Below are 15741 nucleotides of genomic sequence, written 5' to 3'. Positions count from 1 at the left end.
GCGATGTGCACACGGCTCTCCTCCCTCCCAAGCTGTCCCAATGCTCAATGCGTCGCCATGCGCAGCGCCCCTGCCAAGCAGTGCGCACAGAGCAGCGTGGGCAGGACTATGCATTATGCTGCTGCAGTAGCTATACATTATACAACGTGTACATCGAGCAACAAATAGTGGGTAAATATGATTAAAAGGACTTGTTCGTGAATAACTGTCAAAAAATCGATCTTTTAATTTTCGTATTAAAAATTTCTCTGTAGTGTTCTGAACGAGAAAAAGCGGTGATCTCTATACTAACTGGATGTAGTACTCTGGTCTCAGAGCATAGAGATTCCGCGTGCAAGCTGATTACTGTCATCTGTATTATCCACCATATTCGAATTTGGCAAGAAGTTACGGTGTATAAGGAATTAAGGATTATCGAAATGGTGATTTCTTGTTCCGCTTTCAATTGTACGAAGCGATGGATGACTTACCATTTCACAGGTTATAGGACTACCGATACCATACGATAAAAATACAGACTTAGTGCGTTTGCTAATTCGATGTTTTTGAACAGGTTTCCTCTAAAGCACCCAGAGCTGCTAAATAAGAGGATTACTTCCCTGAAGCGGAAAGGTTTTAATCTTACGTCTTGCAGTTTTCTTTGCGGAAACCATTTCCGACAAGATGATAACGCAGTGAGCCCTGGAACGTGCAAGAAACGTCTCAAACCTGAAGCAGTGCCATCAGTTTTTGACTTTCCGACACATTTGATGCCACCAAATAAGCAGCCAAGACGACATGTTGTTAGGATTTTGAGTGACAATGATGCTTCTCCATTTGAGGTAGCTAATTAATTTCCTTGCTATGGGTGTGCTTTTTACTTTTGTGAATTTATTTCGTACGGACACAAATGGGCTACGTAGGTCTAAGCAATGTTGTAATACAGTCCATATTTTTGTTTTTAGCGTCCTGTCATGGAATGCATGCTCGATTTGCCCACTGAAGCTACTGATTGCGTGGAGAATGTTGTCAATGATAATTCTTCCCTGGAAAGCATGTCTCATTTGTCCAATGCAGAACCTGCGAATTGTGTCGAAAACGTTAGTTTATACGGAAGTAATACTTTAATAGTTCAGTTGTAATTTCTGTTGTCAGTAAAGATACCCCTAAGCAAACGATGTCAACTTTTTTCAAGAGACGTCTTCACTGTTTTCCACACTTGATTTTCCGAATTATACCTGTATTTAAAAGCTTTGGCAAGTAAGGTAATTTGTTGACCTCCACTGAAGCTTAAATAGTGTTTTAAAACGAAAGCACTCATAAAATTAATAGTAAACAATTTATAGGTCAGCTTGTCAAACATCCAAAACACACTCGAATTTAGGAATTTCATAGCAGAACTGTCACTGTTTTTTCTCACTAGATTAGAAACACTTCATTATGTTGATGTGTAGATATCTAGAACATCCAATATAAAAGACTTATGAGGGCGCAGAACGCAAAACATTTTCTTCCGTTTTTTGCCAAATTCAGATATGGGGGACACCAGTGATCTCTGGCGGACACTCAGTGATAGGATCTTTGGCCGGCACGCTCTGACAACTGCAGTTCCACATCCAGTTAGTATAGAGATCACTGAGAAAAAGTTTACTTCCATGAAAATGGACCACAGAAAGTTCCAAAATTAGACGAATTTAAAAGTGGCTGCACGCAGCACGTCGTCTCCTTGGCACAAAGTCAGCTCTGTTAAAAATAAAGTTTTGCTCTCATTTGTTTCGTTTTTATGACTATTTAGTCCCTTAAGTTGGCTAACCTGCGAAAGCGGTACAGTTGCTTATCTTTCATTCATACATAACATACAGTTTAGTCATTGTTTGCTGTTGTTTTGGCGCGAATATTTTGTTTACAGCGAAGAAGGACCTAGCGATTTCCAGACGGTTCCTATTTCCATTGCTGGTTGCTCTATGTAGCCATCCACTTCCATAAGAGAGAATCGTCAAGATTCAAGAAGACTCTTGAAGAATTCACAGAGTAAAAGAGCCATAACTGATAACAAAGTGTGCAAAATGGGTATTGGTATAGTGTGTTATTTAAGTCATTAAGTGATGGGGATAATAAATAAATGTGAACTGTACTGTGAGTAATAATGAAAACTACGTTCTCACCTTTCATCCCATACCCCAAAAATGTGTTTAATGATAAAGGCTTGCTAGAGTGTGATATTGATCTGTTCATCCCTCCCGCCTTGAATGTTGGTTGTGATGACAGACTGAACTAGTGTAGCCCAAGGTCTAGGCTAGATTGGTAGATTGAGTGTTTTAAGGTTGATGATGTGCAAGTGAAAACAGTAGAAAACACTGATCTGACAGTTACAAGTTGACATTGGGAATAGTCCTAATGCCATATCTGAAAATACAGACAAAAGTTTAACTGCATGTTGTACTGTTGGAAAAAATTATCCGTCTTGTGAATACAGCTGTTAAACATTTGGTAAAAGTTACATAGTAGATACCAGATTGCATTTTTAGTGGTTTATGTACTATATGTGTGTGTAATGAGCATCAAATACTCATCGAGGACTCATCCATTATCTGTTTTTGAAATTACCCTGCAGGTTTTAGCTTTTATGGTGATGAGTGTGTTTAAATCTCTCACGAAAATTCCAGGCTACGCTATAGGTCTGTCTATTGGCACAATCTTTGTTCGACCTTCACATTCCTTGGTGCAATTCTTAACCGACTATAAAATTTTTCTCAGAGAAAATTAGCTTCTTGGTTCATTTCTTCGACCATAAGAATGTAATACATCCATATCGTCAGTCACAAGCTTCTCAGGACAAAGTACGGACGTAGAACAACAGGTCGCATACGGCATCTAATGTTAACTGTGCTTTTTAGTCGCGACTTGCCATTGAAATCGTAGCTAGACAACAACTACAGAGGAACAAGTACGAAATTTGGCCAACAGATGGCACACAGTATTGAATGTTAAAGGCTACTTGCGACTCGTAGTAGTGATTGAAATTGCAGTCAGATTCTTCCAAGTTGTTATTGTGTTATCTTTGACTTATCAATCACTGTGATTTATAAACAATACGCGATTTCTTGCCCACCCATACAGCGAAGTAATTTTGTGTTTCTCTTATTGTGTGCATGACTTTCTTATTCCGTTTGAAACCAAGGGGTAGAATTAAGACGTTTGGTGTTAAGAAACGTAAATTTTGTGAAAATCACCAAACTGATTAACTCTGCTAACACTGAATTACAACGTGATACAACACTTGAATCTGTTTCAACTACTCCAAGTGCTTCGAAGGTAAAACTGAAATATTTAGACAATGCGCTTCACAGTATTAATGCTGATAACGTAGAGACGCCAACTATTGATTCAAGTTGTGGTATTGTTGAACTATCTGATCTAATAAATAAAACTTTACAGTGTAAGGAATGTGAGGGGAGACGTGGTAGAAGAAGTTGTGAATCAAAATTTGAGAATAGTTTTGTGGTTATACTTGTGTAACTATACAAAGTGTAACAAAAATATTAAACTAGCTTTATGCTATGAGGTGTAGAGAAGGCTCAAATTTTCCGTGCTCTTGTGGACTTACCTACCCCTACAAAGTTTGACAGGTACAATAAAATTATTCTACAGATTTTAGAAGAAGTAGCAAATAATAGTATGAGAAATGCTGTTCTGGAAAGTGTAGACATGAATGACAGCAATACATGTGTCTGTAGTGCTGGATGCATTCTGGCAGTGAAGAGACCATAGTTCCATAAATGGTGTAGTGACAGCTACCTTCTTGGACATCGACGTGGAATGTATTACCAAGTACTGTCATGGCTGTAGCAGTGGAATTGAAAATCATAAATGTTTGATTAATTTTTAGGTTATTGTGAAGGGATGGAATGCTTAACAAAAATGTAGACTACTCTTTGACTTAACTTTAAAAATAAAATGCTTTTTTGAAGAAAAACCCAGACTTTGTTTCCAAAATTTTTAATAATCCTACTAAAATTTTTTGTACCACAATTTATGATAGCACTATCTTTTCAATAGTCTGCTTTAAAGATGATAGGGTAAAAAAAAAGTACTCCGACTTCAGGCCACGAGTGGCCTACCACTGTGTCATCCTCAGAGGAGCATGTGGATAGGAGGGGCGTGGGGTCAGCACACCGCTCTCCCGGTCGTTATGCTGGTATTCTTGACCGAAGCCGCTACTATTTGGTTGAGTAGCTCCTCAATTGGCATCACGAGGCTGAGTGCACCCCGAAAAATGGCAACAGCACATGGCGGCTGGATGGTTACCCATGCAAGTGCCAGCGCTTAACTTTGGTGATCTCAGGGGAACTGGTGTATCCAGTAATCTTTACTTTATTTGTATTTTGAGTAATGTGTACCTATCATGTACATAAATAATTAGCAAGGTTTATTTCACTTGTAGCAAAAAAAAATACAATTAAAAAAAGTGTGATTGATCTAAAGCTGTGGTTCATACATAAAAATATCCCCAAAAGATGGTAACCATTATATGGGCATACAAATCTTATTCTTTGACTCAAACTGTTTAGAAAACCAACAATTTTTGTACGGTTTCCCACGGTATTCGCAGACCAGTCCCCTTAAACACATTGAAGAATGCATACCATAAGCATTGTATTCGTTACTTTGAATCACATTGTGTAGCATATATTAACCAATAAAAGCACTTTCACATTTATGACGAAGTTCAAATGTCAAAAGAGTAAATAGCTTTTTCAAAGCGTAAATTTTCCCCAATTCATGTAATATTCTTCAAATCGTTAAGTATCTTGTGCTACATAGTTTCTAACATAGTCTATATTCTTCCTCAGGATTAAAGCTACCTCCATACCAAATTTCTTCAAAATCAGTTCACTGGATCAGACGTGAAAGTGTACAGACAGAATTACTTTTGCATTTATAATATTAATATGGATAAAACTTTCTTCTATATAGTGCCCCGGGCTATGTTCAAGTTATCTGTGAAAACCCTATTGAAACTCATCTAGTGGTTTTGCAGAAATGTGTTCAAACAGGGAAACAGACAGGCACAACAGTCTTACAGATTCATTAATAGTACAGATTACTGTCACTTCTTGTGGTGAAACAGCCACTGGGAAAAATGGCTCCTTTTTTCTGATCCGAATGGTAAAACTGAATGAAACAAGCAGCTGTTTAGACGGAACATCCATGCTAAAAGGCACAATATTATCATCGCACATTTACCTGGAAGTAGGGTTACCAAGTGCTCTGGTATGAAAACCAGGACACAACTGTAAAACAGGTTTAGTATAAAATCAAAGCTGTTTATCATTGTAAATACCTGTATGTTACATTACATTGTATAGTGTCACAAAAAGACATTAAAAATTACAACAAATTCTAGAATGGGTTGATTATTTAATGAGTGATGTTACTTCGCATTTACATATTAATTATGTGATTATGAGACAAAGTAGTTTGCTATTCATGAATTTCTGTCACTTACAGGAAAAAAAAACCATGAAAGCATATATTCCTGCAGCATATCTGCCAGCTGATGAGTAACTCTTTCCATTTTGGGGGCGTTGCTCATTTAAGGAAAATTTGGCTAAAGATCCAAAGAAATTTGAAATGAAAGATAGTTGCTATAGAAGCATATAGAAATTCTTATTTCTTTATTTGAAATGTATTTCTTTGTTTCTCTTACTCCCACAGGTTTAGAATAAGTCTCTTATCTTGTTGGTACAGCCAGAAAATTATGGAAGTCGTCTCATGGTATGATTGTCATATGTATTATTTCCCAGTTTTTGTAATACTGCAAAATTTGATCATGGTTCAGTCATCTGACAGCTGCCTTTCTTCTTTTTATGTAATACCTAGCTATGTAGACAATACAGCCCTCTTTATTCTAAATGCTGGCATGATATACTGAAGAGCCAAAGAAACTGGTACACCTGCCTAATATCGTGTAGGGCCCCCACGAGGACACACAAGTGCAACATGATGTGGAACGGAGTCAACTAATGTCTGAAGTAGTGCTGGAGGGAATCCTACAGACTGTTCATAAATCTGTAAGAGTACAGGACGGGAGGGGAGGTGGGGGGGGGTGTGTGGACATCTCTTCTGAATAGCACATTGCAAGGCATCCCAGATATGCTCAATGACGTTCATGTCTGGGGATTTTGGTGGCCAGGTTGCACATCACTCAAACTGCACATGCCTCACGCCATTATGAAACCTCCACCAGCTTCAACAGTCCGCCACTGACATGTAAAGTCCAATGATTCATGAGGCTGTCTCCATAACCATAAATGTCCGTCCAATCAATACAATTTGAAACGAGACTTTTCCGACCAGGCAACATGTTTCCAGACATCAACAGTTCAGTGTCAGTGTTGACGGGCCCAGGCAAGGTGTAAAGCTTTGTGTCGTGCAGTCATCAAGGGGCCTTCGGCTCCAAAAGCCCATATCGGTGATGTTTCATTAAATGGTTCACATGGTGACACTTGTTGATCACCCAGCATTGAAATGTGCAACAATTTGCGGAAGGGTTGCACCTCACATTGAATGATTCTCTTCAGTTGTCATTGGTCCCATTCTTGCAGGACCTTTTTCTTTCCACAGATATATTGAAGATTTGATGTTTTACTGGATTCCTGATATTCATGGTACACTCATAAAACCGTCGTATGGGGAAATCCCTACTGCATTGCTCCCGCAGAGATGCTGTGTCCCATCGCTCGTGTATCAACTACAACATCGTTTTCAAACTCGCTTAAATCTTGATAACTTGCTAGTGTAGTAGCAGTAACTGACAACTGCATCAGGCCCTTTTCTTCTTATATAGGCGTTGCCGACCACAGTGCCGTATTCTGCCTGTTTACATATCTGTGTATTTGAATAAGCATGCCTATACCCGTTTCTTTGGCAGTTCAGTGTATTTTACCGTTGAGTGGTATATCATTACTTTCATATGTTGCCTTATATTCAGATATGTATAGGCTTGAAGACTATTTCATTCATTTTAACTTAAAATAATTTTCTGCTTTGCTTTTTCTATCAGATTGGAAAATTGTCCTAAGAGCACCCAAAACAAGTTATAAAATTTTAATGTTGTGTAGTATGGTGATCTAGACAATTAAAAAAAAAAAAAACTATTTGCACACATCTGAGGTGTGTGGAAGAATGCAGTCTACTGGTTCGTTCAAGTAATCTACTTGTCTTTCAGGTGTTCTTGAATATTTTGTTACTCACAAAAAAGGCTCTGGGAAAAACATAATCACTGGCAACTGGCATAACAGTATCCCACTTGTCAGAACACTGATCAGCTTGAAGCTGACTTTAGTGGGAATATTACGTATAAAAAAAAAAGGTGGAGTTTTGCTGTGCTCCTGCCCAATAAACACAGAGAAGCTGAGTTCAATTTCCTCGGCTTTGTGACACAAAGGTGTATGGTGTTTTATGTTCCGAGGAAGTCTTTCTGTTTAGTTCTAACAGGAGCAATGCAATGTGACGTGATGTGATGTGATGTGATTCCAACATACATGAAGATGCAGGTGCCTGTAAAAAAAAATTGAGTTTCTACAACTGCAACAAGGGAGACTGGAACTCGTGATCATCCATACAAGAGATACAGCTTTGGGTACAAAACAATTCTAATTTTTAAACATCTGCAATTAAAGACCTATGTCACTATTAAAGACCTATTTCATTTACAAAATGAACACATGTAAGAAGGCACAAATCAGGGTATTTATCAGGACATTGGTAATAACCATATACCACATATTACTGGGGAGAATGAGGTTGTTTCTGGTGGACAGAGGAATAGAAGCACAAACTTAGTATACACAGAAGAACCACCAAAAACACAAGAAGTTTAGAACTGGACAGAAAATGAAGAGACGTCACATCTGTTCTAACACAAACATTAATTAGCCTTCAACACAGTGTACCACTTACAAGGGAAGTATGTGTAAAATGCTTTCCAGTATTGTATGTACAAAATGTTTCTCTGAATTAAAGTATTTTCATGCTAAAAAAATAGTTTTGTGCTACAGTTCTGAAACAGTTTGCATACTAAGTTAGATTTCCTTCACTTTGTACATAATAATTACAGTGTCATTAATTCCTGATCAGAAAAGCTGTTTGTACTTAAGGAATTAACAGTTTCTTTTATAATTATTTTGTTTCATCAATGAGGAATAGTTCTTACTGATCAGAATAAATAAATTTTTTGATAAAGTTTATTTCTTCAGAAAGGAACAAATATATTCATCTTATTTAAGAAAAGGCCACAACTATTATGTTATTCGAGATATGTGAGTGAACAGCATACTGTAAGAAAGAGCAAACTCTTAGAGTTTTACATGGTTCCTGTTAGGTAGCAGCAATGTGCACCCACTTCAGTTCTAGTAAAAATGGTGTCGGGACAACAGAGAGCATTTTGTGTTCTACGTTTTGCACAGTGCAGGTCAGTAATAATTGTTCAGTGTGACTTTCATACTAGGTATGGTGGGTGGATTCTCCTACAGCACAGAGCATTAGATGATGGCATGGACAATTCTGAGAAACAGGTTGGTTGTGTAAAGGCAAATCGCTGGGTTGCCCCTGAGTGTCCGATATAGACATCGAATGGATCTGCCAGTTTCACAAGGAGTCCTTAGAAATCCGTTCACAGTGCAGCTCAACATGCTCCCGATGTCCATCTGGCATGTGTTGTGTTGACGTTTACACATGAAACCATACAAAATTCAGCTACTGCAAGCTCTTCATGAAGGTGACAAACAACAATGTGTGGAGTTCTGTAATTTTGTCCCTGCCAAGGTGGAGGATGACAGTTTTCTTCCATGCTTAGTGGTTAGTAATGCAACGTATCATTTTAATGGAAAGGTGAACCATCATAATGTGAGAATGTGGGGTACACAACAACCACATGAAGCCATAAAACATGAGAGGGCTGTACAATTTAATGTGTTTTGTGCAGTTTCACAGGAAAAGGTGTACGGTCCATTTTTCTTTGCCGAGAACACTGTTACAAGTAGCATGTATCTCAATATGCTTGAGAACTGTCTTTTCCCACAGTTGGAGACTGATTTGAATGATTTCATTTACCAACAGGATGGGGCACTGCCACACTGGCATCTGGAAGTGTGGGAATTTTTAAATCAAAGGATTACTGAACGATGGATCAGTCACACTGGACCAAATGATTCAGCCTTACATTACTGGCCTCCAAGGTCACCAGAACTGACCATGCGATTATTTCTTGTGGGGATTTATAAAAGACTCTGTACATGTGCCTCCAGTACCAACAACACTCAGTTAACTGAGGTATCGCATAACAGCAGCTGTGGAAGCTGTATCTCAAAACATGTCCGCTGCAATGTGGGAACAATTTGAAAACCGCACTGACATATGCCATGCATCTCAAGCGGGTGTATTGAACACCTATGAAAAGGAATGAGAAAAAACTTTGAGTTTCCTGCTCATCAAAATACAAAATTCAATGTATATGTTTATCCGTTTCAGAAATTGACAGGTGACAAATCAGATTATTCTTTTTGATACACCCTATATAATTTAAAAAATATATACACAAATATGAAATGACATTACCAAGTGGAGGACAGTAAAGAAACAAAGCAAAGCAAAAGAGTTTGGATGTCCAGTAACTGGCCAACTCAATGCTGAAACTGTTAAAACTTCTACGTCAGCATCAAGTATTCAAAAAGCACCAGATCAAAATGGCATAGAAGAAGTAAAATTATCTCAATCCGAGAGTGAAGATAGTTACAGAAGCAACAAAAGTTAAGAACCAGTTAGAGAGGGCATTCATGAAGAAACTGAAAAGTTCAACGAAAATGTACGATAAATTGCAGTTGTTTCAAAGAAAATGCCTTTTTTGCATGCTGCACATCGAAATTTTTAGTTTTATTTATGCACCCAGACACGTTTTGCCTTTTTTACAAGGCATCTTCAGTGGGTGTCCTGAAATGTTACATGATTTGCCCATTTTTACATATAGGTTATGGTTTCACATCTAGATTATGGATTTAAAACCAGTTCCTTAACTTTTTTTTATGGAATGGAAAGGTCCAACAGGTAACTTCTAATTTATTGCATCCAAGCAAACTGATTTTTCTCATCTGTCAACCAGGTGGACATCTTACAGTTCACTGTTTACGTTACACATCACTGTAACTGCCATCTTATTAATACAGAGCTCCATTTGTTTTTCTAATTGTTACCAACATTCACAGTTTCAGTTTCCTGCATCAACTGTTTTGTGTGTGTGTGGAGAGGGAGTGAGATTTCTTTTTTTTTTTTAATAAAATAAAAAATATTTATTTTATATTATTCATTTATTTATTCTTAATAATAATAATAATTATTATTATTGTTACTATTATTATTATATTTTCCTGTATATACTTATGAGAGGAATCATGTGTGTATTAGTTGTTTCTCTTCAGCCTTTGTTTTGTATATATGATAATTTTGCTGTAATGTTAGGAGATGTCTTTCATTATTTATTCTAATTATTTTCATATCATTTTCTCTTGTAGTAGGTTTGTGGTTATTTTCTCTCTGTTCTGCAAAAGTTGAGTTGCTCATTCCATATTTCCATGCTCTGATATGTTCTTTGTACCGGGTGTCAAATGTTCTGCTGGTTTGTCCTATTACCTTTCCAAAACGTGTTGCACTGTAGTCGGTATATTCCTGCTTTTTGGAAGATATCTGTGTTTTTTGTTATTTGGAATGTGCTTTTGGTTTGCATTGTCTGTTTTGAATGCTATGTTTAGCCCTTGTCTTTTGAAAATGTTATTTTATGTGCGAGTTTGTGTTTGTATGTCATTGCGTATCATCTTGAATCTTCTTTCTTGTTTTCCTGTATTCTTTGTGTCGTTATTGTTCTGTCACTGTTTGTGTAGTGTTTTGTTGTACTGACATTTGTGGGTGTTTATGTACTGTGTTCACTGACTGTATTTGTTTTTTAATTTTTTTGTTTAATTTGGTGACTAGATCCCTATTGTACCCATTGTTTTTTGCTGTTTGTGTGATGATGTATAGTTCTTTCTGGTAACTTTCTGTGTTGTTGAGTCTACGAAGCATGTATCTGAGTGCTGATTGTTTCTGTGAGTGTGGGTGACTAGAAGTTTGATGTAGGATTGTGTCAGTTGTTGTACATTTACGGAAGATTTCAAAGCTATGCTGATTGTTTTTTTTTTTTATGGTTATATATAAAAAGAAAAGTTTATTTGGTTGCTTGTTCTTTTTCCATTGTGAATCTTATCTTTCTGTGTATTGTGTTTATATCTGTATGCAACTGGTCAATTTTTGCCTGAGGTTCATCTATTAAGCAAAGGATGTCATCCATGTATCTGACCCAATAAAGTATGTTGTAATTCATCTTGATAACATTTTTGAAAATTAAGTTTTCTACATGGTTTATGAAAATGTTTGCTAAGGCACCTGATACTGGGGATCCCATTGGTAACCCATCTTCCTGTAAATAGTATTCATTATTAAAATGAAAGTAGTTCTGTTCAGATATCAGTTCCAGCAACTTGTGTATTTCTTTGATATGTTCATCTGGTAGCTGGCTGTTGTCCTTCAGGTTTTATTCTACGATATTTATTGTTATCTTTCATAAGTTGTATTAACTGTGAGGTGTTCCTTATAGTTCTGTCACCTTCTATTTTATATGTTTCTGTTAGTAATTTCAACATGTGTCCTGCAAGTTTGTAAGTGGGAGCTTTTTTGAAGTTTGTAATGGATCTTACTAGAATATTTGGTTTATGGATTTTTGGTTGGCATTGGAGGGTGGGTGCTGTAGGATTGTTCTGTATTAATTTACCTTTTTCTCTGTCATCCAGTGTGTAGTCTATATTTTTTAACATATTCTTTATGTGTGGCCAGAAATCTGTTTGTTGGGTCTTATTTCAATTTTTTAATATTATTTTGTGAAATGAACTCTTGTGTTTTGTCAATGTATTGTTGTTTGGGCATAAGAACTACTGTATTTCCTTTGTCTGCTTCAGTAATAATGTCGTTTTCATTTTGGAGTTTCTTTCTGCGTGTTTAAAATTCTGTGTTGTACTGTTTTTGTCAGTCTGCCCTTTTGTATCTGTAATAATTTTATGTATTTCTTTTTTATCAATTCCCTTGTTAGCCCACTGTTTACATTGCTGTTTCCACTTTTCTCATCTCACTTTAGAATGTCTTCTGATTGTATTTTGATGTTTTCTATGTATTCTTCATCTACTTTTGCATTCACGTTATATTTCAGTCCTTTTTCTAAGAGCTCTTTTTCTTCATTGTTTAATTGTGTGTCTGTGGTGTGTTTTTTGGTTGTTTATTGTTTATGTTTCTTTGTTGTGTTTGTTGTCTCATGCGCTGTGTTATCTTTTTCTTCAATTTCTTTCAAAACAGTGTCTGTAACTTTGAACCTCTTTGAGCAGATCAGAAAAAACAGCAGGACTATTAATGTCATTTGCAAGTTGTACATGTGTATTATATAGTTTTCGAGTGTAGAGCTTTGATTTCGTATTTTAGCCAAACTTTCTTTCTTTCACTTTTATAGCACTAGACGAACTGTTTTTAACCTTTACATTGATGTGGTTAGGTACAAGGTTATTAGATTGACAAATATTGATTGCTGAGATGTAGTCTTCTGAACCTGTGGTAGAGGCCAACTGGAAATGCCTGGCAGGGCTTATATAACACATTTCTTGTAGTGGCCATTTTCACAGCAGCTGTATATAAATTGCAGTTGTTTCAAAGAAAATGCCTTTTTTTTGTGCTTCAAATCGAAATTTTTAATTTTATTTATGCACCCAGGCGTGTTTTGCCTTTTTAACACGGCATCCTCATTGGGTGTCCTTAAATATTACATGATTTGTCCATTTTTACACATAGGTTATGGTTTCACATCTAGGTTATAGATTTAAAAACAGTTCCTTAACATTTCTTTTATGAAATGGAAAGGTATTTACAGGTAACTTCTAATTCATTGCATCTATGGAAACTGCTTTTTCTCTTCTGGCAACCAGGTGGACATCTTACAGTTCACTTTCAGTTCACTGTTTACATTGCACATCACTGTAACTACCATCTTTTTAATAAAGAGTTTCATTTGTTTTTCTAAATGTTACCAACATTCTCAGTTTTCTGCAGTCAACTGTTATGTGAATGTGTGTGTGTGTGTGTGTGTGTGTGTGTATTACAGAGGGAGAGATATTTCTTATTTTTTAATAAAATAAAAATTATTTATTTTATTTTTATTACTATTTTTATTAATTTATTTATTCTTAATAATAATAATAATTATAATTATTATTATTACTATTATTATTATATTTTCCTGTATATACTTATGAGAGGAATCAGATGTGTAATCATTTGTTGGGATTTCTGTCTATTATATGATCAGTCAGTGTAAACAGTGAGTTGTTAGTCATATTTACTTGGTCATTTAGTAGTTGTTTCTTTTCAGACTTTGTTTTGTATATATGATAATTTTCCTGTAATGTTAGGAATGTCTTTCATTATTTATTCTAATTATTTTCATATCGTTTTCTCTTGTAGTAGGTTTGTGGTTATTTTCTCTCTGAGAAAAGAGGAAGCTTAGTATGAGGTGATGTCACTTTGGAAGCTGGACTGATGTTCACATGAAAAAATTTTGTAACCGCCACTCACTTTGTTCTTCTGGCGTGGCAGTCTTATTGTGATGAGCTAAGGTGTTTCTGTTTCTGTGGCTCTCTTGATCACTGTTCACAAATTTTCACTAATGAAACAGTAACTTGGAAACACAATCACAAAAACAAGTCTGTAGTGCAGTGGACAAGGTGGTAATCAAAATACAGTTGGTTTTGATTAGACTATCAATCTTTCAATCTATGTGGTGTCAGACGTTTACATGTCTTCTGCACATCTTGTTATCATATTATAGATGTAGGTTGACAAAACACACTACAAATTAAGCACCTGTTACAGTATTAGTGTACAAATCTTGATATGAACTATTTATTTTACATATTTCCAAGCTATTGCTGGGGTTAGAGTCAAATGACTGTCATGTTATGTATCTTTTATTCTAAGAGTACTGTAGTGAAACTGGAAAAGAAATGTGAATTTTTGAAGTCTGCCATTTCATTAAGGATCTTGTTATTCCCTATGTGGCCATGGATGAATATTTCAATTTCTTCCAAGATGCCCATTTCTGTAAATACCAATTTTACTGTTCATGACTGTTGCATATTTTCCCACTAACCACTCATGATGGTCAAATTTTCTCATGCACACATTAAACATCTTCAAAACAGTAAGTTGTTGTATTTGTGTCTGCTTATTTGGTTATCTAAAATAGTGGGTAGCTGCTCCCAAATATTCAACTTTGTCAAAATTTGTGCCAAATGTAACAGAATTCTTGACAGGCCATCTAACAAATAAGACTTCACAGTTCCTTTTGAACAGATAGTCTGACTCACTTTGAGCTGTATTTTTCAGTTTCTTGCTGGTCTGGAGGGGACAGTCCCAATTGCACAATAACCCAGATATCTGAGATGAATCAGAAGATTTCTACTAATGAAGAAAGTTTCAAAGTACACACAATGGTTTTTGGCTTTTGAATGCAATCCAGCATGTTTGGGACTACTGTTGATCCCAACAGTAGGTCATCCCTTTCAGTATCTGCTGGATCTTTTCCACAGTGCAAATAAAATTTGAAACAGTACACACTTTCTCCACAAAGAGACCATAGCTTATAGCCAAATGTAATAGGCTTGCCTTGGATAAAGTGTTTCAATCAACTCTTTCCACAGTATTTGAATATCATTTAATCAGCTGGCAGATTTTTCTCAAATATTCCAAATTATTGCGAAGATTTATTTATAATTTTCAAGAGAAATCTTATTTTGAATCTCCGATTGTATTTATTTTCACTGGATATGTCATTATCTTGGGATGAATCAGTGTTTTCAACTTTTGAAATCTGTTCCTTGACATAGCTTTGTGTGTGTGTGTGTGTGTGTGTGTGTGTGTGTGTGTGTGTGTGTCCGAATTGAACCCTGCCTGTAACAGTTCTGTCCTCTGCCACAGCGGGACCCACCTCCTCTTCCTCAAAATACCCTCTCCAAACCTTCCAGGAATTTCTCACTTCCAGCCCCTTGCCTCTCAATCTTTCTTGAAAAACCTTAATCCTACTCCCAACATCACCACAGCTGAAGCCCAGGCTATCCGTGATCTGAAGGCTGACCGATCCATCGTCATTCTTCCGGCTGACAAGAGTTCCACAACCGTAGTACTTGATCGTCGGGAGTATGTGGCTGAGGGACTGCGTCAGCTTTTGGACAACACTACATACAAAGTTTGCCAAGGTAATCCCATTCCTGATGTCCAGGTGGAGCTTCAAGGAATCCTCAGAACCTTAGGCCCCCTACAAAACCTTTCACCTGACTCCATCAACCTCCTGACCCCACCGGCACCTCGCACCTCTTCCTTCTTCCTACAGTTTACAAACCCAAACAAACATCCCGGTCGCCCCATTGTAGCTGGTTACCAAGCTCCCACAGAACATATATCTGCCTACGTAGATCACCACCATTACATGCAGTCTCCCATCCTCCATCAAAGACACCAACCACTTTCTCGAACGCCTGGAATCCCTACCCAATCTGTTACCCCCGGAAACCATCCTTGTAACCATTGATGCCATTTCCTTATACACAAATATCCTGCATGTCCAGGGCCTCACTG

Source organism: Schistocerca piceifrons, chromosome 9 (genome assembly GCF_021461385.2).
Source record: "Schistocerca piceifrons isolate TAMUIC-IGC-003096 chromosome 9, iqSchPice1.1, whole genome shotgun sequence".
Classification (NCBI taxonomy): Eukaryota; Metazoa; Arthropoda; class Insecta; order Orthoptera; family Acrididae; genus Schistocerca; species Schistocerca piceifrons.
The sequence above is the reverse complement of the archived record's forward strand: the minus strand, read 5'-3'. Positions refer to the sequence as shown.